The 22,854-nt window shown below is 37.6% G+C and overlaps 1 protein-coding gene across 3 annotated transcripts in view; it reads right to left on the bottom strand.

The window, feature by feature from the left end:
* TENM1 (teneurin transmembrane protein 1) overlaps positions 1-22,854 on the bottom strand; it is an 801,721-nt gene that overhangs the window by 73,110 nt on the left and 705,757 nt on the right. The window lies entirely within an intron of this gene.

A 22,854-nucleotide genomic window follows, 5' to 3' on the forward strand; every position in this document is an offset into this window, starting at 1 on the left:
TTAGGAAATAACTGACTTGAAAAGCATTATAACTATTTTCATCAATTCACAATTTGTTAAAAGGGAGTTTATAACAACTCTGATAAACTGGGCTGATTTTTTTTCTCCATATTATCTATTAAAACGGGATTGGAGAGCAAATTTACAGTATCACAAAAGGAATGGCTAAGTTTCTAGAAAAGATAAAAGCTGATAAAATTTTCAGAGTAGTTTTTACATGCTGTGTCAATTATAGCCTGGTTTCTTAAAATTTTTATTATAATCGCAGTTAGAAGGCTTGGGTTCTAATACTGAATACATCACTTACAACTAATTTGTGACTTTGACTGAGTCATTCATTTGCAAATTTCAGACTCCTCTTTGGTAACACAGGGACAGGAGGATCTGCCTTACTTAGCTAAAGCGATCTACTGCTCTGGTTTGCCTGAGACTGAGGCAGGGCTCAGTTTTAAAACTAGGACCATCCTTGACAAACTGGTTACTCTACATGTAGGTTTTTGTTTTTTCTTTCTTTCTTTTTTTTTTTTTGAGAGGGAGTTTTGCTCTTGTTGCCCAGGCTGGAGTGCAATGGCATGATCTTGGCTCTCTGCAACCTATACCTCCCAGGTTCAAGCGATTATCCTGCCTCAGTCTCTTGAGTAGCTGGGATTATAGGTGACTCCAGCATGCCCGGGTAATTTTTTGCATTTTTAGTAGAGACGAGGTTTCACTATGTTGGCCAGGCTGGTCTCGAACTGACCTCAGGTGAACCACCCCCTCGGCCTCCGAAAGTGCTGGGATTACAGGCGTAAACCACTGCACCTGGCCTTAGGTTGTTATATCATATGAAATATACATACGAAAAGTATCAGCTACACTTTAAGAACATATGGCTCTACTCCTATTTCCCTTGGTGCTTTTGACAGTGCTCTTGAAAACAACCACATGACATTTTTCAAACTAGTCTACAGTTTAGTCTTTTCCTCTCTTCCCTTTATTTAGGTCTGGTGAAACTCATTGAGTGGATGTTAAAGTCAGAATTTCTGTGCTAACAAGCATGTCCTTTTAACACAACACAACACACTCACACACATACACACACGAATTTTCTGGCAAAATGTGAACTCATCAAAAGTCCATTTATAAACCCAACTTAAACTGCTTTTAGGTGAGCTAATTAATTGGCAGGAAGTTAATATTAAGACTTGACTTTATGGTATACTTTGATTAATACTGATGTTCCTCATGAAGTATTAATCCTTAACATCTATAAAAGTTGCAAATTCATTTTGACATCCCCTTAATACTTCTAAAGTCATCTATGTTTTGGTGAGTTCTCCAAGGAAACCAGCATATCCAAACAAGGGAATTCCATGTCCATAAATCCCTTTATAATTTTTAGAGCTATAAGGACCCTTAAGGTGGTTTACGAAAAGATTCTTAAGACTGGGGCAGGTCAAATGATGATGGCATATGAACAATTACTTAATTTCCAGAACATTTTGGATGAGGATGAGCCAGGGAACTTCTGCTTGTTATTTTTGTTTTGGCAAAATCAATTTCTTGATTGCTTAAAATTTGGTGTGGTTTGTAGCAGGCCTATTATTTAGAACCACCTTCTGCTACTTCTGTATTAAATATCACTGAGTATAAAATTTCAAATTTGGCTGTTATAAGAGGATGGACTGAAAAATCAAGACTCAAGTCTGGAGACAGAAAGGCCGAGAGGAGATGTGCTCGACATGTACGAAATCATGAATCACTTCCTAAATGCTATGATTACTACATCATAGTGAATGTCACTATGCTAGGCTCTGTGAGGTATAAAGACAAAGAATCTGGCAACTCTGAAACTAAGACTAAGAGGAATACTGTGAAACTTTAGTAAGTTAAGGATATTACAAATAAAATGAAGTGTTGCTCTTATGAGGAGGTAGTAAACTTAGAGGATCTGATACTCCAAAAATTTGAGCAGGTTCACAAAAGGTATAAAGAAATAAAAGTATTCTTTCTTTTTTTTGAAACAGAGTCTTGCTCTGTCACCCAGGAGGATGGAGTGCAGTGGCACGATCTCAGCTCACTGCAACCTCCACCTCCCAGGTTCAAGCGATGCTCCTGTTTCAGCCTCCCGAGTAGCTGGGACTACAGGCGCCTGACACCACGCCTTGCTAATTTTTGTATTTTTAGTAGAGACAGAGTTTTTTGCCAGGTTGGCCAGGCTGGTCTCGAACTCCTGACCTCAGGTGATCCACCCGCCTCAGCCTCCCAAAGTGCTGGGATTACAGGTGTGAGCCAATGGGCCCAGCCAAATGTATTCTTAACTAGTATTTGTGGGAAGGTCTTTTTTGTTTTTTTTTCTTTTGAGATGGAGTTTTGCTCTTGTTACCCAGGCTGGAGTGCAATGGCGTGATCTTGGCTCACTGCAACCTCTGCCTCCTGGGTTCAAGCAATTCTCCTGCCTCAGTCTCCCAAGTAGCCGGGACTACAGGATGGTCTCGATCTCTTGACCTCGTGATCCACCTGCCTGGGCCTCCCAAAGTGTTGGGATTATAGGTGTGAGCCACCACGTGCCCGGCCTGTGGGAAGGTCTTTACATCTCTATGCTGATATCAGGGAGGACAATTCTTTTCCTTGACTACCACACTTCTCATCCCATCAGAGTGCAAAGTTTGGGCTGATCCAGGGAGGATAATCTGGGACTTTACATAGTTTTCTTACTTTTAATTTTTATGAAGCTCTAAACACTGTGAACTTCTTTCTCTCTGTTCATGTGAGCTGAGTTCCGCAGACTAGTGCCCTTTGAAGTAAGTCTGGGCTTATTAAATACTCACTATTTGCCTTCAGGGCTGATTCTGCTGACAGTTTGTGGAATATTTTCCTTTCATATATTTGTGTAGTAACTTCTTTTATCATGGTCCAAATTCCAAACATACGTCCTTTTCCTTGAGAAGCTTTAATTAACTTTGATTGGATTACACTTATGTTTGGAGTTGAAAAAGAAATAGGAGAAAAGGCTTTGTGGAAACTGTGATAGGTGCTTAATAAATGTACCTAGGCATATTTTATATGTACATATTTTCCTCTCATTTGCCTTCCCTTACCAACCAATCAACCAACAAATGCATAAATTCCCCAAACAACAATTTTGCAACCTCTTTACTGGTGAAGTTTAAGGGGTATTTAACTTTCACTGAGGGTAAAAACCAAATTGGAAACCCCAGGCAGGAAAAAGAATAATTTTTGTCCATCGTTTGGGGAGGTTTCCCCTCCCATAATGCTTACTGTTATAACCCAGGGATAGTGATGATGCAGTAGATATATTACTGCTTGTCAGAATGACTGAAAGGAAGTGACACATTTCCAGTATATAGTTTAAGCTTTATTCTTCAGAGATGGGCATGTGAGTGATTTCAGATCACATAAAGCCATCTGGGGCTAGCAAGATCTGCAGATTCAATTTACTTTCCAATTTTGATATTGTTGTACCCAGATCTCCAAACCTTGGTAACCAGTGTTGTGGGCACAATTTGTTCCAATGGTCATGTTCATTGATGTGCTCACTGACAGCATTTTCATCAGCACTTAAAGCACAATCAGAGGTATAGTCTTTGGATGAGAAAAGATTTAAAGATTTAAGCTGTCCTAAGAACAGCACTTTTAGGTTTAAAAATTTTGAACCAGAATTCATTTTCCAAGCAAGTAAAAATATAGACATCTCTGATATTAACACAAGCTTAGGCAGTGATGCAAGGCAAATGGGGGTGGAAGTGGGAAGAAAACACACAATACCTTTAGTCCCCTCAATTTAAATTTGAATTTAAAAAGCCCCCTGCACCAAGGAAAACATTGGCCTCAGATGCCCAGACAGCGTGTTTAGCTTGGTGCACATTTTTACATTTGGGAGAAAATAAATAAATCCTTGTAAATTAGTGCGTATAATGAAAGCACTGACAGACCATAACCTGGAAGTGTGAATGGTGCTGTCTCCATTCATCAGCATTAAGCCCTAACAAGCTCTTTCTATGGAGAGACCTGCTCATAAATAAAGTGCATCTTATAAAAAAATTATTCAGAACATCCCATGTAAAGTAGAGGATATTATATAATATCTGATTTGCAGGCTCTTTTCTCTGTGAAGCAGTGCTCTGTATGAAACAGCTGCAAATTACAGGCAAAATTATTTGACTTCTTCCCTTGTCTTATTATCCTCCAATGAATAAATACTATAATTCTTAAGAAGACAATTGCCTAAAGCTGGGGCAGACTGGATAGTTACTTATAAATTTATCACCTGTGAGGGGAAAAAGACGCTACTGATCAATACTGAAGGAGCAGGGGCATCCTGATGTAATCACTGAGAGTCCAGATGTGGCGGTTAATAGCCTGGAAATAGTAGCTAAAATCCTAAATTAGATAACAATGAAGATCATAGTTTTTGGCCATGTAGAATGCCAATTTCAAATGTTGGCAGGAGGCATCTCTGTACTTAATTTTTTAAAATTACAGCTGTTGAGGCCACCTACATTTTTATTATTTTTATATAAAAAATGAAACATCTTTCAAAAGATAAGCTTTGGAAAGTAGTCATAACATGCTCTTCATCTATAGCCCCAGCAACAGGAAAACTGAAATATTGGATTTTTTTTCAGCCACAATCTGCTGTTTAATTTTATGAGACAAAGATAAATGGTTAAATCAACTCCCAGGAAAGTCCTAAGCCTAATACAGTGTCAGTTCAATCTCCAATACTGAGAGTGCTGAATTGTGTAACTGATTCAAAAATGTTCTTTTAAGTCAAAGAGAATTTTTCTTTGTTCATGTGCACTCCAATTCTCTGAAAATTGGTATTATATGTGTGGTATATATAGAAACTCTACTAGGCAGAAAAGTCCATTCTTCAAACCATCAGACTACTGTCCACTTAATTACTCTCTGGGATTAGAAAGGGCCAAGTTACTTTGCATAATAAGCCTGTTAAGTTCTCTCACTATGTAGCCACTAAATGGAGTTTCTAGAATTTGGAGGGTTTACATATTTCTGTATGTCACTATAGGTTGGAAGGAGGCAGAGCTTAATGACCAGCTGAGATGATTTCACTGTGGTTAACCATGGCATCAGGAGTTCTCCGATAGGAGACACTAATAAACTCACTGTAATGTTATATGACTAGTGAATAGTGAGTTATTTAATCAGATATTTTGTTTAATAAAGTGTTATAGTATGTTCTGCATAGTAAAGGTCAATTTCCAAATAACATAAACACAAATTAAAATGATAAGCATTCAAACTAATATTCTGCTGACTGGAATGTCTTCTTTTGATTACTCAAAAGGCACTTCAAAGAGCTTCATAGTCATTATAAGAACAATAAATTTGTGGGCTAATTAACCAAGACTTCTGATTGAGCGAAAGAGAGAGGATGCCAGTTTTTAGCATTTGTCTTGTCTTCAGCTCCTTCTGATCCTCTCAAAGCTTCAGACTTCAGCTTTGCCTTAAGGCAAAGTAAATGGACAGCCCTTTCAAATCCACCAACCACTATTTTTCTTAAAGCTTACTGAGAAAAATGTTTTTCTGTTTACTTATTAACTTATTCAAGATTTATTTTGCACTCTCTATGTGTGAGGCACTGTCCTAGGCAATGGGAGTACAGGAGACTATAAAACAGACATGGCATTGCCCTTGGAAAGCCTGGAAACTGGTAGAGGGAGACACAGAAATAACCAGGCAATTACAATGCCATTAGATAAACACTAGTCTGGGGCAAGTCCAAGGTAACATGGGAGCATCCTTGGGGGATGAGCTGGGGAAATAAAAGTCACAAGTAATTTCTTAGACTTAAGTGATAGGTAAGCTGAAATCTGAAGAACAGTGTTGAATTCTAGGTGAGCCTAGTATATATGAAATCCAGGTAAACACCACTGAAAATGAAGATGACTGATACTACCAAACAACAATCATTTCCATTTGCCGAGAATACGATGATATTCCAGGTACTGTGCTGGATTCCTTACATACATTTTCTCATTTAATTCTCACAATAGCCTTGTGGAGTAGGTACTAATGTCACTTTTTAGATGAGGAAAAGGGAGTGCAGAGAGGTGGAGTGATTAACTCCAGGTTACATACTAGAAAATGCTAGAGGAAAGGACTGGGGAAAGCAATGGGGAAAGGACTCCCTATTCAACAAATTGTGTTACGATAACTGGCTAGCCATATGCAGAATATTGAAACTGGACCCCTTCATTACACCATATATAAAAATTAACTTAGGATGGATTAAAGACTTAAATGTAAAACCCCAAACTATAAAAACCCTGGAAGATAACCTAGGCAATACCATTCCAGACACAGGCATGGGCAAAGATTTCATGATGAAGATGCCAAAAGCAATGGCAGCAAAAGCAAAAACTGACAAATGAACTTCTGCACAGAAAAAGAAACTATCAACAGAGTACATAGGCAACCTACAGAATGGGAGACCATTTTTGCAAAGTATAAATCCGACAAAGACCTAATATCCAGCATCTGTAAGGAACTTAAGCAAATTTACAAGAAAAAAGCAAACAACCCCATTAAATAAGTGGGAAAAGGATATGAACAAATACTTCTCAAAAGAAGACATATATGTGGCCGACATGCATATGAAAAAGAGCTCAGCAGCACTGAACATTAGAGAAATGCAAATCAAAAATGACATACCATCTCACACTAGTCAGATTGGCTATTATTAAAAGTCAAAAACTAACAGATGCTGGCAAGGTTGTAGAGAAAAAGCAACACTTATACACTAGCGGTGGGAGTGTAAATTAGTTCAACCATTGTGGAAGACAGTGCGGTGATTCCTCAGAGACCTAAAGAGAGAAACATCATTCGACACAGCAGTCCCATTACTGGGTATATACTCAAAGGAATATAAACCATTCTATTATGAAGACATATGCACGTGTATGTTCACTGAAGCATTGTTTGCAATAGTGAAGACATGGAATCAACCTAAATGCCCATCACTGACAGACCAGATAAAGAAAATGTGGTACATATACACCATGAAACACTATGAATCCATAAAAAGGAATGAGACCATGTCCTCTGCAGGGACATGGATAGAGCTGGAGGCCATTATCCTTAGCAAACTAATACAGGAACAGAAAACCAAATACCACATTTTCTCACTTATAAGTGGGAGCTAAATGATGGGAACACATAGACACACAGTGGGGAACAATACACAGTGGGCCTATCCGATAGTGGAGGATGGGATGAGGGAGAGGATCAGGAAAAATAACTAATGGGTAGTATCCTTAACACCTGGGTGATGAAATAATCTGCATGACAAACTCCCATGACACGAGTTTACCTATGTAACAAACCTGCACATGTACCCATGAACTTAAAGTAAAAGTTGAAAAAAAACATGTTTGTCTGAGTTCGATGCCCATTCTCTTAACCACTATGCCATGTAGCTTAAATGAGGTTATCAATTGCTTTACCATGGAGTGGGATACAGACTGGCTTAAGAAGGTTCAGAAACTCTATGAAATTATCTGCAAAATGTTTTGTATCAGGATATTATCATGGGGAGAGAGTCCTTAGGTTTTGTTAGATTGTCAAAAGGATCTCTAACCCCTCCAAAAATTTGTTAAGAATTCTTATATTCCTATAGATCTCTTAGATTTCTTGAGAATTGTTCTTCAAAGGTATTCTGTGGCTTCATCTTCACAGAGTTGAAGAGTTTCAAGTAAGTACTCAAGAGTTTCCATGTGGTGGGGAGTTCAGTAACTTTACTATTATCATATGAGCTGCCACCTAAAAAGGAGACCCTGCGCAATGGAATGTAATCTCACCTAGGTCAAAATAGCTTTTATTATAAAAAAGGCAGGGAATAATGAATGCTGGTGAGGATGTGGAGAAAGGGGAATCCTCATATATTGGTGGGAATGTAAATTAGTATAGCCACTATGAAAAATGGAATGACAGTCCCTCAAAAAACTAAAAATAGAAGTATCATATGATCTAGTAATTTCACTACTACTACTGGGTGTATATCCAAAATAAAGGAAATCAGTATATCAAAGAGATATCTGCACTCCCATGTTTACTGCAGCTCTATTCATGACAGCCAAAGCACGGAGTCAACCTAAGTACCCATCAATAGATGAATGGATAAAAAATGTGGCACATATACACAATAGAATATTATTCAGCCATAAAAAGAATAAAATTCTATCATTTGCAGCAACATGGAAGGAACTAGAGGTCATTATGTTAAGTGAAATAAGTCAAGCACAGAAACACAAATATCACATGTTCTCATTGATATGTGTGAGCTATAAAAGAGAGTAGATTAGTGGTTACCAGAGGCTGGGAAAGGTAGGGGAGGATGAAGAGAGGTGATTAATGGGTATAAATCACCTCTGTGATAGAAGAAATAAGAACTAGTGTTTGATATATCAGTAGAATGATATAGATTTCAATATAGATTTCAATAATCTATTGTATTTTTCAAAATAACTAGAAGAGAATAATTTGAATGTTTCTAGCATAAGGAAAAGGCAACTATTTAAGGTGATGGATATCCTAATTATACTGATTTGATCTTTACAAATTATATGAATGTATTAAATTATAACACATAGCTCCCAAATATGTATATCTGTATGTATCAATTAAAATTAATAAAGTCCTTTCATCTTCAGTATGGCAGAGACAATGCTATGTGTTCACGTCATCCCATTTCTCTTTCTTTCTAACAGAGCTAGATTACATTTCTCAGTCTCCTTTCCAGTTAGGTGGGGCAGAAGGAATGTATGCGACTTCTGGGCCTGATCCTGAACAAAACTTGCATTGACTTTCTCTATAGATTACTACCTTCCCCTGTAGGCTGGCTGCATGCAGACCATCCAATGGAGGATTCCAAGGCCTAAGGCATTGAGGAACCACTAGATGGAAAAAGCCTGGTTCCTTGAATCACTGCTTGGAGCAGAGATTCTTCCACTCCCCGAGCAACCCATATTAACCTGTGATGTGAGAATGAAACAAATTATTATTTTAGTCAAGCTACTGAGATTGTGTGTATGTGTGTATGTGTGTGTGTGTGTTTTTAATATGATTGTTAGCTTGGCCCGAGTATTAACAGTCAGCAACCCAAATCCTATTCACCTTTTAAGGCTTTTACAAGATGTTTCCCTTTCATGAATGCTTCCCTGAAAACTCCAGTTCATCGTGGTCTCTCTGTTTCTAACCCAAAGAAGCTGTTATTTATTTATTTGTTAATGTGAATTTTCCAATCACGATCTGTCTAGGTAATAAGCTCCCTGAGGACAAGAACTGGATTTTAGAATTTTTTTTTTATCACAACAAATGCAGTACACTTGGGCACAAATGTTCAATAAATCTTCCTGAATTACAGGACTAAATTTCCATGCATTTATACTGAAACACATTTACCTTGAACAAAATAAATCATGCCAAGAGGTCAAGGTTAAGAACTGCATATGCATTTCTCTAAAAATGAGCTTAGAAAGGATGCAGTGACAATGTCTTTCTCTAAATTCCTTTAAGAGGAATACAGTCCCCTATCAATTAGTGATGACTGGAATACAGGAAAGGGGGCTTGACAACTAAGAGCAAACAAAAAAACGACCATGTGTCAAATCAACTGCAGATGAATGTGATCCATGTGGATAGCTACAATGAAGAGCTCATGACACCCACTCCCCCTACCACACACACAAATCCAATTGTTCTGTCAACACAACTTTGTGTTTGTGATCTTGTGATCTCTTCCGACCTTACCATGTTAGGCATTCTGAAGAAACAGAAGTGCCTCAAGATTTTTTCAGGTTGCTTTTTGTTACAGAATAGCTGTAGGACTTTGGATAAGGCATTCGACTACTCAGTGTCTTGATTTCCTAACTTATATACTACCTACTACACAGGGTAAAATGGTGTGAAGCTCACAGGAGCCAATGAAATGAAGGGACTTTGAAGAAGATAAAGTATTATGGTCGTGCTAAGTGGTATCTTAATTGCCAGTTATTGCTATAAATCTTTCTGACAGTGACTTTTCTAAGCCTAGAATCATAGTCAAAGATTTCTACACCGACCCTGCTTGAACACTTTAGGTTTTTCTGTGTTCTGTAAATAAGATTTAAGTCCATGGAGCATTATGTAACCCTTGTCAGTAGGAAAGCACCCTATGTTAGATTCACCATAGAGATAATTCAGTAGTTGAAAACAATTTTGTTAGCTTAGGGGAAATACTATACTATTGAATTATTGGTGTAAAAGCCTTCAAGCTTTAATAAGATGGTTAAAGTTTTCATCCAAAGAATCAAATAAATGAGGCTGCATGCTGTGCAACTGGCCGAGGAAGACCCTTGGCCAAGGTGGTGGTAATGTCTCAACGTTTAACAGTGAAACCAGACACTGATAATGATGTTATTTATTTTTCTTTGCTTTATAGTGGTTGGTAGTGCATGTGTGTGTGTGTGTGTGTGTGTGTGAGAGAGAGAGAGAGAGAGAGAGAGAGAATGAAAGACCGAGAGAGAGATTGGGTTAAGTAGATGGTGCTAGTTCAAGTTGAAATGCACATGTCTTATTTGTGTGCTACTACAGTTCTTGCTCAAAAGATGCCTGCAGGCTGAGATTTAAGGGTATTCCATATATACCAGCTAAGATAAATGAGGTTTACTAAATCTGAGCTGCATATTTTATATCTCTTCCTTTAGAAATTCTTCAAACATCAAGCAACTGTATCTGAGATACTACTCAGATACATTTGGAAGAAATGTCTCTGTCATCCTAAGTAGACAAACTGCCACACAAGAGCCTTAGTGAACAATTAGTCCGAGGAAGGGAAGTTCATTTATTGGCCATGCACCAGCAAAAAACTAATTGCAGTTGTTGCACTCTAGGGAAAATGAGTCTTTCTCAAGGTATGTAAATGACCAAGAGGTTCTAATATAAAAAGCAAACTAGGTATACCTTGTCCTGAATATTCAATAAAAGCAGGATATGAGAAATTAAGCCAATAGTGCTTACTATTCACAAAAGTGGGCTAATTCAAGAAGAATTAAAATTTCCTTAGGATAATGATTTGCATGTAGTGCCCCTTCAAAAACAACACAGAAGGCCCATTTAAAATTCTTTCTGCATTCATACATCTTGACTAATGAAGCTAGTGCTAGAAGAGAAGTTCACAAAGTCAGGAGTGGTAGACAGTCATTTGCAAAAGGTAAGGCAGCGTAATGAGCACTGCATGAATACACATTTTAAACCTTTTAAGTGGAAGTTCAAGAGATGTTTAGGAGAACTGATTTGGGCTCAATCAAGAATATATGAATATAACAAGAGCTTACATACACACAGATACAGACACAAATATGACAGCAGAATAAAAAGCAAAAAATAGTCAAAGCAGCTGTTTAATGAGATAAATAACTTCTTTGACTGTTTTTACCTTTCCACACTCTGACCTACAAGTGTGACAATCTGTGGGCACAAAAAATTGACATTGAAAGGCATTTAAAACTTTGGGATGTTTTGTTCAAAGGGGGCTGATGACTTCCCTAGCCTTGTCTTGATTGAGATTAGAGTTTTCAAGGCCATTTCCCTTTCTTTTTTCTAAATTCAAATACCCAGACAAGTTCATGAGAGCTACGAGAGGTGGAGGAAAGAGTCTGGGGTAGAAGCCAGAAGATCCAGTTGTAAGACTGACTGTAACTTTAACAAATTTAAATAGTCTCCCAGTCCTCAGGTTTTGCCTTTGCCTAATGAAGAGTAAAAAAGCTGAGCAGCTCATGTCAGTGGATGACTGTGAAGACCATATAAAGTAACTTCTATGTGTGAACTCTTTCTGAAAGGTCAACATAAGTGATGTTAGTACTTATGTTTCAATTTTATTACTTATTAGTATTTATGTTTCAATTTTATTACTTATTTATAGAGACAAGGTATTGCTCTGTCACCCAGGCTGGGGTACAGTGGCATGATCACAACTCACTGCAGCCTCGAACTCCTGGGCTCCAGACATCATCCCCCTCAGCCTCTCTAAGTAGCTGGGAACACATGTGCACGCCACCATTCCTGGCAAATTAAAAAAAAATTGTAGATATGGAGTCTCACTATGTTGACCAGGCTGGTCTTGAATTCCTGGGCTCAAGTGAGTCTCCTATCTTGGCCTCCCAAAGCGTTGGTATTACAGGCGTGAGCCACAATGCCTCATCTTATTTATGTTTTTGATTAACAGTTTTCTGGCATCATACTGTGGTTTATCTGTTTCCTGATTACCTGCTTCAGAATGGATTGACTTAGATGGCAGGAGCCCTATGTATAATTCTGACAGCTGATGATTATTAGTCTGTGCAGGGTCCTATACTATTTTTCCAGTCAAACTGGTATATGCACTGGCTCTGAAACATACTGCAACTTCCCCATCATTACAGAGTTGCCTGTACCATTTCCTGTGCCTGGAACGCCCTTTCCTTCTAGTACCTGAACCCTGCTTACCTTTCAAGGTTCAGTGAAAGTCTAGCTTCCCAAATTATAATATACAAACTGACTTGAATACTCGCAAATATCTTGATGGAGGCATTTCCTTGTCAATTATAGTAAACAATTCCATTGGTCTTGTCTGATGGTAGAAATCTTCTAAACCAATTAGAAAAGGTGTGTAATACCAATCCAAGTGGATAAGAATGAGATCTAATATGTCATTAAGCTGCAAATCTAAAGTTTGAACTGCAACTAAGAGCCTGGGGTATTTTTGACTGGACTTAAGAATACATTTTACATACTGAGTTAGGGCTGTTTCAACAAATCCACTTCAGGACCACCCTATTCCTCATAGAAAGGGCTAAGTCATTCACTTCCCATTTAGAGTCACCTTGTTATTCTCCACTGGTTTATCTTCTTCTCCCTTTTGCCTTATTCTTTGATCTCTTATTTCTTTTGGAGTTCGCTTAACCCATCAGGAATAGAGGTTAGAATCTAGTTCCTAGTTCTTTTTCACCTTTGTGTCCAGTCTTTTTTCAGATTCCTTCTTTTTCTCCACTTCTTCCCTCTTCTCATTCCCCCCCACCTTTTTTTTTTCTCCAAACCCTAATCAGCTCTCTAGTCTGTGAACCCCTGTAGTATCTGAAGTTTATACATGCAATCTAATGCTGGACTGTAGTCTTCTCTAATGAGTCCTCCCATGTCTCCCCAATGAGATAATATTCCACTCCAGGGCAGGGACCATATCTTTTTAGTTGACTTATGCTTTCCAAATTTGTTGTTTGAAAAACTTAAAACAGTGAAGCTCAGTGATGTCAGTGAATAGGTTCTTTTTGTAACAAGACAGAACATGATGTGGATGTGCTACAGTAGCTAAAACCAGTTAGAATCTTATGAATAGTGAGGTGGGGCCATTGATACTAGTGCCTTATTGACATCAGTAAAATATATTGAAAGTATTGATTAAGATAAAGGCATCTCTGGATACCTGTCTGATAACCAGTAAGTTTGTGCTGCAATAAGAGATTGTTGCGGTCTTTGACTACAGCACTTAGCATAGTTTCTGCCATACAAGACTACTTTATATACATAAACATAGTTTTTATGTTCATAGAACACATGAATAAGGTCTATATAAGAAACCTAACAATTTAAGCAATTACAAAAATGAGTAATTAATAACAGGCAGTGAGTCTGATAAAGGAAGTAAAACAAAACAAAACTGAGGTGTATTAAAATACTTCCAGATGTCATTTTTGCAACTGCAATGATTTATTTCTTAATTCAACAGCTCAAATATCTCCAGCATTTCCAGGAACTAGGAAGATACCATTTTGGGACCAATGCAGAAGCCAGTGGTTTTGGTCATTTGTAAATTGTCTAGCATTTTTTTTCAACACTCAATAGATTATTTGAATAACGTCATGTTGTTAAAATTGGATCAGATACACTTGGGAAAAAGTGCCCAGCATTAGTAAAAAAATTACAATGGAAAGAAACATTTTGAGGGTGTTAAGTGTTGATCTGTGGTTTCTCAAAAATTTCAAGTATAACAAGTGAAAAATCAGAAGATTTCAAAGTCGCCCTTCCTGTCCACTCTCCTTGGAAATGCCCCAGTTTTACTACTCTGGGAAAGGTGAGATGGTGCCCCATGTCATGAAATAGGGCTGTGGTAGTAGCCAGTCTTTAGTTCTGATTTTACTTTGTTCAAGAGAACACAGAGAAAGGATTATGAAAACCAATATAGGTGAGCTTAGCGGAATCTATTCTGATGGATTTTGGGGAGGGACAAAGCAGACCTATCAGTCTATTAGTATGGCTTCAGTTTCGTTGGGTTAGAGATGCTTTCCAAAATGAGAAATAATTCCTGCCCACTATGGGAAATGACCAGAGTAATCGGCTTCCTTTCCTGAGTAAATACAGGTTAAATGGGGCACTTACCCACCTTCCTTTCCCCCCAAATCCATTAGACTGTTTCCCCCAAACACAGTCTAATAAGCTTTTGAAAAATCAAATGGAATAGCTAGTAAATGAAACTAGAAGAAAAATAGAGCAAATAACACTGGGGCTTCCTGGCTGGGCTTTGATATTTGAGGCTTGAAGACAACCTCACATTTGACTTATTAAGCCTGTGATTCCTCAGGGGGAAACTTTAAATGGGCCAGAACTCACTCCCAAGGGAAGAATGACTTTCTTTGGTCAACGATACAACTGACTCATTATATCGAGTCTCTCTCAGGAAGTTCACTGTCAGCCATTTAAGAAACTCCACATAAAGGCACATACTAGAGGTGCTGATGTGATGATCTCTATAGCTAATGGAAGAACCTCAAATTCAATCTGTTCAGAAAATAATGGATTAATGCAGGGGTCCTTGATGACCCTGCTCCAAGGCCAAAACTGGTGTGTGTTCTCATATGTGGGTACCTGTGCCTTACAGGATGTTAAATATTTTGACCATCATTTCTATATGAGTGAAAGTCTTATTTAAAACAAAATGAAATGAAATAAATCAATTTTTGAAATGGAATTTTCAGGTATACATTTGCAAGTTGCCTTCTAAACCCTACTTCTTTTTTTTTGTTTGTTTTCTGTTTTTCTGAGAAGGAGTCTTGCTCTGTCGCCTAGGCTGGAGTGTGGTGGCGCGATCTCAGCTCACTGCAACCTCCACCTCCCAGGTTCAAGAGATTCTCCTACCTCAGCCTCCTGAGTAGCTGAGATTACAGGCATATGCCACCACACCCAGCTCATTTTTGTATTTTTAGTAGAGATAGGGTTTCACCATGTTTGCTAGGCTGGTCTTGAACTCCTGACCTCAGGTGATCCACCTGCCTCAGCCTCCCAAAGTGCTGATATTTCTAAACCCTACTTCTGATGTAAAGTGTTTCAAAATTAGGAAGTATTTCAAATGGTTAGAAAAGTCAGAAAATAATACCATAGACCACTATGCATCCACCACCAAAATTTAATAGATGTTAGCGTTCGCTTTACATATCTCTTTATAGCCAGTCCCATCTCCTTATCCCTATCCTCTTTTTCCTTCCTTCCCTAGAGGTAACTACTGTCCTGAAGTTAGTATGTGTTAGTCTCACGCATGTTTTTATACACATATATATATCCATGAATAATATACAGTATTGCTTTTGTGCTTTAAAAATTTATGTAGTACATGGATGACAGTGATGGCTGAATAAGAATGTGAATGTACTTAATACCTCAGAACTGTACACATAGTAAAATAATAAATATTATGTTATGCATATTTTACCACAATAAAAATATGTAAATTATATTACATCTTATGTACCCTACTGCAATTTTCTCTTTTATCCATGCAATATTATATTTTTGACTATTAATGTTTTTACATGTACTTCTAGCTCATTCATTTATATTGTTGTATAATGTTGGAACATTTGACCAACCCCTTGTTAATGGATTATTAGGTTGTTTCTATTTTTTATACTATAACTAATATCCTAGCACATGTCTAATGCGCATATGTACTTGTGACTTTCCATACACTTTTCTTCAGTCAAGCACCCTGTAGCTCATCTCTCTATGTTGCAATTTTTCCCCTTTAGTTGAACAATGAATTTTGCAAGTAAACAGAATTAAATTAAGGCTGTGTCTGTACCATCAATGAAATCTGAAAGAAGAGAATTTGAATACTGTCAAACAATTTTGAAAACAAAATACTTATTACCAATCTTGAAAATCATCTAGTTAATAATAGTTATTAGCTTAAAAAGTATCTTAGTACTTATTCTCATTCACATCATCATACTTTATTCAGTACTTAATCTGTACCAGGCACTGGTTTAACCCATCTTGTGTCATTTCATCCTCAATAACCCCATAATGAAGGCAGTTACTATCTCCATTATACAGACGACAAAACAGTGACTGAAAGATGGATTCAAAATAAATTTGAACCCATTTTTATCTGTATTATTTCAGACTCTCTGGTTTTAACTACTGTAAACACTTCTTAAGTTTTCCAAATTTCACAGGGCTCAAATCAGAGAGGCATGTGGTATGATTTTAGGGTCACCAAAAAGTTGGCATACCAACTTTAAAAATATTGTATCTTTATGAAAGGAAGCTTTTTCCTGCAGGACACAAACTCTAGAGGTGTTAAGTAGATATATTGATAAATCTGACCATATGCAGATAGAAAATTCTATAGGGTTAAAGAAAGAGAGAGAAAGAGGTGACAAGCTTGGTGAAAAAATATTTGGAACACATATGAAAGACAAAGGGATGTTTTCTTAATTTCCAGAACAGAAAGGACAACAGCTCAGTAGAAAAACTGGAAGAGGATGTGAAAGTGAATTTACCAAAAAAGAAATATAAATGGTCACAACAGATATGAAATGAGACTCAAATTCACTGATAATTAAAGGAAATGCAAATTAAAGCTACAAGACACCATTTCCTCATGATCAGATGGGCATACATTAGGAGGTTTATTCTGAGAGCTGCTGAGGGTATTGCAGACTGGCACTCTAATACACTATTAGTGAGACTGTAAATGTGTGCATCTTTTGGGAGGACAATTTGGCAATATCTACTACTGCTAAAAATTAACAGTACTTTTGCTCACAAAAGTGCTCCAAAATGTATGAACCAAGTTATTCATTGCCACAATGTAATAAAGAAAGATTAAAAATAAGCAACAAGTATATCAAGAGGGCAACTGGCTTAAGGTATTGTGGTGTATTCATATGTTATAAGGTCATGCAGCTCTTAAAAACAAAACGGTAGATACATACCTGCTTTTATGGCAAGATCTTCAAGATACATTATTAAATAAAAGAAGCAGGGTGAGGAGTAATCTTTACTTTTATGTAAGGGAAAAATATATATACAGGTCTGGAAGGAATCTCAAAAGATTGCGAAAATTGGTTATCTTTACGGAGCGAGACCTGGGTATGTGTGTTTGTGGCAAAGAAGCCTGAAATTTCTTTTTGTATCTTTCTACACAGTTTAAACTATTAAACCATAGACATTTATTACTTTTACATTTTTATGTTCCCATGTCAGTAGTGCTTATCTAGATGGTAGGCGTATAGGCCATTTAAATTTTTCTTCTTTATGCTACTCTTTTAAAAAATAATAAATGTAATTTAAGTATCTTTTACTACTGGCCTGTGAGGATTCCTTCAAGGACTTCCATTTAAGTCTCTTCCCTGACTTACATACTGTCCCTTCAGCAGGTCTCCTGTAACATACTCAGATGGGAATAACCCATTGTCAACCCTCGGTACTATGATACTCCTTCTTGGAGAGCTGTCATCTATGAAAACAGAGAGCTGAGTCCTCAGAAATTGGGCCATAGGACAAAATAGGGCGTGTGTAAGAGAAAATAACATACATGTTTTTTTAAAGAAAAATACAAGAGTTGCATTTTATTTTGTAACTAGACATCATCAATTCAAAAAATAATAGCTGGTCTTTTGTTGAATTCTAATAAATGCTCAGAAAATTAAAGAGAAGAAAATAAAAGTCACTTATCATTTCTTATGTCCTTATGTAGCAATTATCATTGCTAACATTTACATATACTCCCTTTCAAACTTCTCTCTCTCTCTCTATCTAGATATATGTAAGGAATATAATATATATATATACACACACACACATAAGGGTGCAAGGGATATATATATATATATGTGCAAGGGAGGATATATGATGAAGCAGCATACAGTACATACAGCTTTGTGTCCTGAACTTTTCGTTGAGTGTTATTTTGTGAGTATTTTCCTTATACCTGCAGGGGTGTACCAAGGTTTGGGGGAGTGGGTGGGAGTGGTTGGTTCTGGGTACAGACAGTAAGGGGAAGTGCATTTTCTGTTGAAATATTAAAAAAAGTAATAAACCTGGTGAATAGTAGGTCTGTTTTAGCAATTAATATTCACTGGAAATTCTACATAACGTCAGTGATAAAATACTGCTCCCACTGTCCCATCCCCCTTTAGTATACCACTTATACCCACCCAGTTCTCATTATGGGAGAGAGAAAACAAAAGGGTAGATTTCTATCTGGGAGAGATAGACTGAGGGCTGCTACAAGGGGCTCAGAGTTAGCCAGGGAGTCACTGAAAGATGGGATGAACAGGAGACATTGCAGATATCCCCTGTTTTCTGCTAAGATCTATCCAGCTTAGATAACTTTTAAATATGTGCTTGACGTTAAAAACAAAACAAAACAAAACAGCAGCTGACTATGAGGCACTCCTTTTTTTTTTTAACCAACCAAACAAACAAAAAGCCCAGAAGCTGTCTTTATGTTGCATATAACTTACGTCATTAATGATGCTGTTGTAAGTGCCCTGAGTAGTAACATCTATAAACCCTGGGTTGAAGTGACCAAAAATACAGCCAATTGTTCAATTTTAAAATAATAAATGAACTTCCTTACTCCATTTCTCGCTGCATTTTAGCCTGTGACAGTGTTAAATTCAAGGATTTCCAAAGACATCTTAGTCTGCTGCATGTTGTTTGAATTTTACACTATACAACTACTAATTTATCCAGTACTTCTGGATTAAAAAACATCTTTTATGACTCCTTTAGTGTAGAGTGAATATTCTGAATTCCCTAGGAAATCAATACATTGTAGACTTCAGATTCCTTCAAAAATCAGCAAAGCATGCTGGAGTCACCAGGAAATGACTTCCCCATTTCTTTAATTTTATAGTCAGCTCCATGCATTTGGTAATCATGAAATTACTGGGCCATCTTGTATTGATGGTGGAGCGATATGGAACCATGATGAAAGTTTAACTCTAATACAGTTTTATGTTTTAGAATCTTAAAAACAAACATTTTGCATTGGAAGAAATGTCCTCATTAACTTCTGAAGAATTTGTACATTAAAACATCTTACCCTGCTGGAGAAGACTGATAAAGCAAACGTACTACCTTCTGCTGAAGAGAAACTGTATTTGGAAGGAACTTGCTATTCTCATAAAACTTTTAATAGGAAGAAGTGAATCAAATTCCTTAATTACCATTTTATGGTTGGTAAAAGGGCAAATTACATGCCATCCATTTCTAAACTTCTAAATGTCTCTGGTGCTTTTAATTAAAGCTGCCATCTAGAAACTACTAAAGCAATTTTACACAATTAGTTATTTATAGGTTACCATAATACACCACTCAAAATATGATTTAAGTGATTTGCAGCCTGTTAGTGTGTGATCTGTGTCACTTTTTTGGCAGGGGTGGGGAGACTCTTCTTTTTCATCAGCAGAGGCATATCTTAAGTGGACAGGTAAGAAAGGTGTGACATTGAGAAGCTGTGATAAGGAGGCAAAGTAATTTTGGCTAGTGATCTTAAATAAAAAGAGGAACCACCATTCCAAGCATCAGTCTTTTCATGTAGGTGTCCAAGTTTCACTCTAGATAATACTGCGGAGGTGAGGTATGTCAGTGTTATTCTTCCACCTCTTCCCACTTTGCAGCAATTGTGCCATATGCCTAGCACCACACTTCTCCGTGCTACCTTCAGTAGTTCCCACCTAGGCTTATCTTCCTCAGGTGATCCTGTTGATCCAAACATATCCACCCTCTGTTCCATTCCCTCCAGGCCCCCATAAAGTGTTTTAATGAAGAATTAATGTGCTGCTCTCCTAGACAATTCCCTGCACTACATACTAAGTTCACATCTAGAGAAAATCCTTGTGGAATGAATTTAATGGTGAAATTGTAGGTTGCTGAGGGAATTATTTTCATTAGATGAGTCTTGTGGGACGCCCCAAAATACAACATGTACAAGGACCCAACACTAGAATTGCTGCATCTCAAGGTGAAGAGGGGTAAGCTGGTCGAATCACATACGACACGTGAATTCCATCCTACCTTGACTCTTGCTTCTTTTGTGGCACCCTTCCTACCTAGAAATCATCAAGTCTCAGATGGACCTGTAAGGACATAATGTTTACTTCCCTCCAAAGTAACTTCTTCCATAGGTGGGCCACTGTTACAATTATTATTACTGTAGCATCAAAACAGCAAGACTGATGGTAACAGTAGGTAATACTATTACATAATGCAGTAGCACACTTTATGCTGGGTGTCACACTAGGCAATTATTACTAGTTTTCCAACTTTACAGATGGGGAATATGAAGCTCAGGGAAGTTAGGCGACTTGCCTAAGATCAAACATTTAATTAGCAGTGGATCTGGGATTTGCGTCCATCTCTGTTTGACTCCAAAACCTGAAAAATTATCTACCATGGAATCTGGCCTCTAAAATATTATCTCTGTGTTTGCTAGAATCTGATGCATATATGAAAATTAAGACAAATTCAGAAGAAAAAGCCATTTAATAATGCATCTGTGGCTTATAAAATTTAAATAAACTTAATACAGGTCTTCTTAACCATGGATGCTACCAAGACCAAACAGGCAATGAGCCGGACTAGATGCAAGTGCCTTCCTTTTGTCTGACTTCTCTCATCAACAGTTTATGGCTTTAGAATTGCAACAGAACAGGCAGGAAGGTCCTCAAGTTCTAATTGCTGACATAATCTAAGGCCAAAATCTTTTGACTCCCCTAAGCAGATGCATTAGATGAACTGTGCATAAAAAACTGGCCAAGCTCTCATTCTGGTTACATAATAGGCACTAACTCTTCTGTTGCATTTACAGTAAGCTGAGAGACCAGTAGCAGCATTTGAGAAAGAAACCCCCCTAAATGAAAATAGCACAAGATTGTTGAGGGATAAAGAACAAATATTTTGCCTGAATTTTAAAGCTTTATCAAACATATTTTTTTCAAGATGTTTCTGATTCTAAAACAAAGTTGTTGGAGGAAAATTCTCATAAGAAATGTCTCAAAACTGGGCTAGGAATTTGGCCAGCGGTGGTAGAACGTTGTCTTACCCAGAAAGAAAGAAGACTTCACTAAGTGTCTCTCCCAAACCTTTCCTATTTACTTCAAGGCCTGATCTTACACCCTCATTTTCAGCAGAACAGATTCATTTCTCTGAGAGCACTGAGGCCATCAGGATGAAGAATCATCACTTGTTAACTTCTTTTACCTACAAACTGATCCTCATCCCCATACCTACACATGATCTCTTTAGTCTCCCCTCCTATTCAAGGACTACTTCCTTCCAGTTTCCTCCAGGCTTTGATTTATTCCCTGTCTTCTGTATCTTTCCATTGACTGATAAGGATTGCTACATCTCCCCTCATAGAAAAACACTTCCTGAGCTCATTGGCCTCCCACGATTTACACTCCTTTTCTCACATTCATGCTTCTCAGAAGAGTGACCTTCACTAGTGAAATTTATTTTCTCATCTCTCATTGGCTCATTGAATGACTAAAATCTGGCTTCCGTCTCTACCACCATTCAAACCACCAATGGCAGGGTCACCAATGAACTCCTCATTGCTTAATCAAATAGCTACAAATGTGTGACATTTGAGACTGTTTTTCACACCTCCTTGAAATTAACTACTCTCTGGCTTCCTGGACAGTGTGTTCTTTTGGTCCACCACCTTTTTTTCTGAAGATTTCTGCTCTGCTTCCTTCATTAGATCCCCTTCCATTGCCAGTCTTACACATGTGAGTACTCCCTGTGGTTTCTTTGCCCCAGTTCTGCTCCAGTGCATTTATTACCCTGTCACTAACACTATGAAAATGCATGAATAAGGTGAACATCTCTCCTGCTTCAAGTCCTTTCCCTATAGGATAACATCTAAACTTGCTGTTCTTGCTTCTGCCCCCCTTTCCTATTACTCTCCAATAGTCTTACTTTAAGAATACTGAATTATTTGCAGTTTCCTAAATATACCATTCTTTTTATTAAAGCTATGGCTTACCTGTAATTTTACTGAGGGCCGTCCCTATTGCTGATCTAAATGGCTTTGTTACCAAGATGGATCATATACTAAAGGAATTTAGGAAAAACCACACCACTTCCATTGAACAGGAGAACCAAAAGAACATTCTTATGCCTGTTTCTGTATTATGTTCTCTCCCACACAGACACCAGTGACAGCAGCAAAAAGTCACTGATTATAGCCTTAGCATCTCTTCATTAACCCCAAATACGACTTTTCACAATAGCATGCAGATGCCAGGAAAATGAGTAGGGCTTCAGGATGCACTTCAGCTAGATCTGGATAGGGAGAAAAACAGACAGTTTGTGTCTAGATTTTATTATTTCCAGATTTCTTAATTTCCAATAAAATTAAGATGAATCCTGTAAGGCTAGTGTCATGAATACCCTAAAAACAATTTTGGGAGCCTTCAAAATTTAAGGATCATTTCCTTTCTATGGAACAGCTCAGAGGCTGTTTGCACTTGTCTAGATATTGCCTAAGTTCTGCTCCTGCTGAGTTCTGAGGTCAGTTTGCTTGAA

This window comes from Callithrix jacchus, chromosome X, assembly GCF_049354715.1.
Source record: "Callithrix jacchus isolate 240 chromosome X, calJac240_pri, whole genome shotgun sequence".
Classification (NCBI taxonomy): Eukaryota; Metazoa; Chordata; class Mammalia; order Primates; family Cebidae; genus Callithrix; species Callithrix jacchus.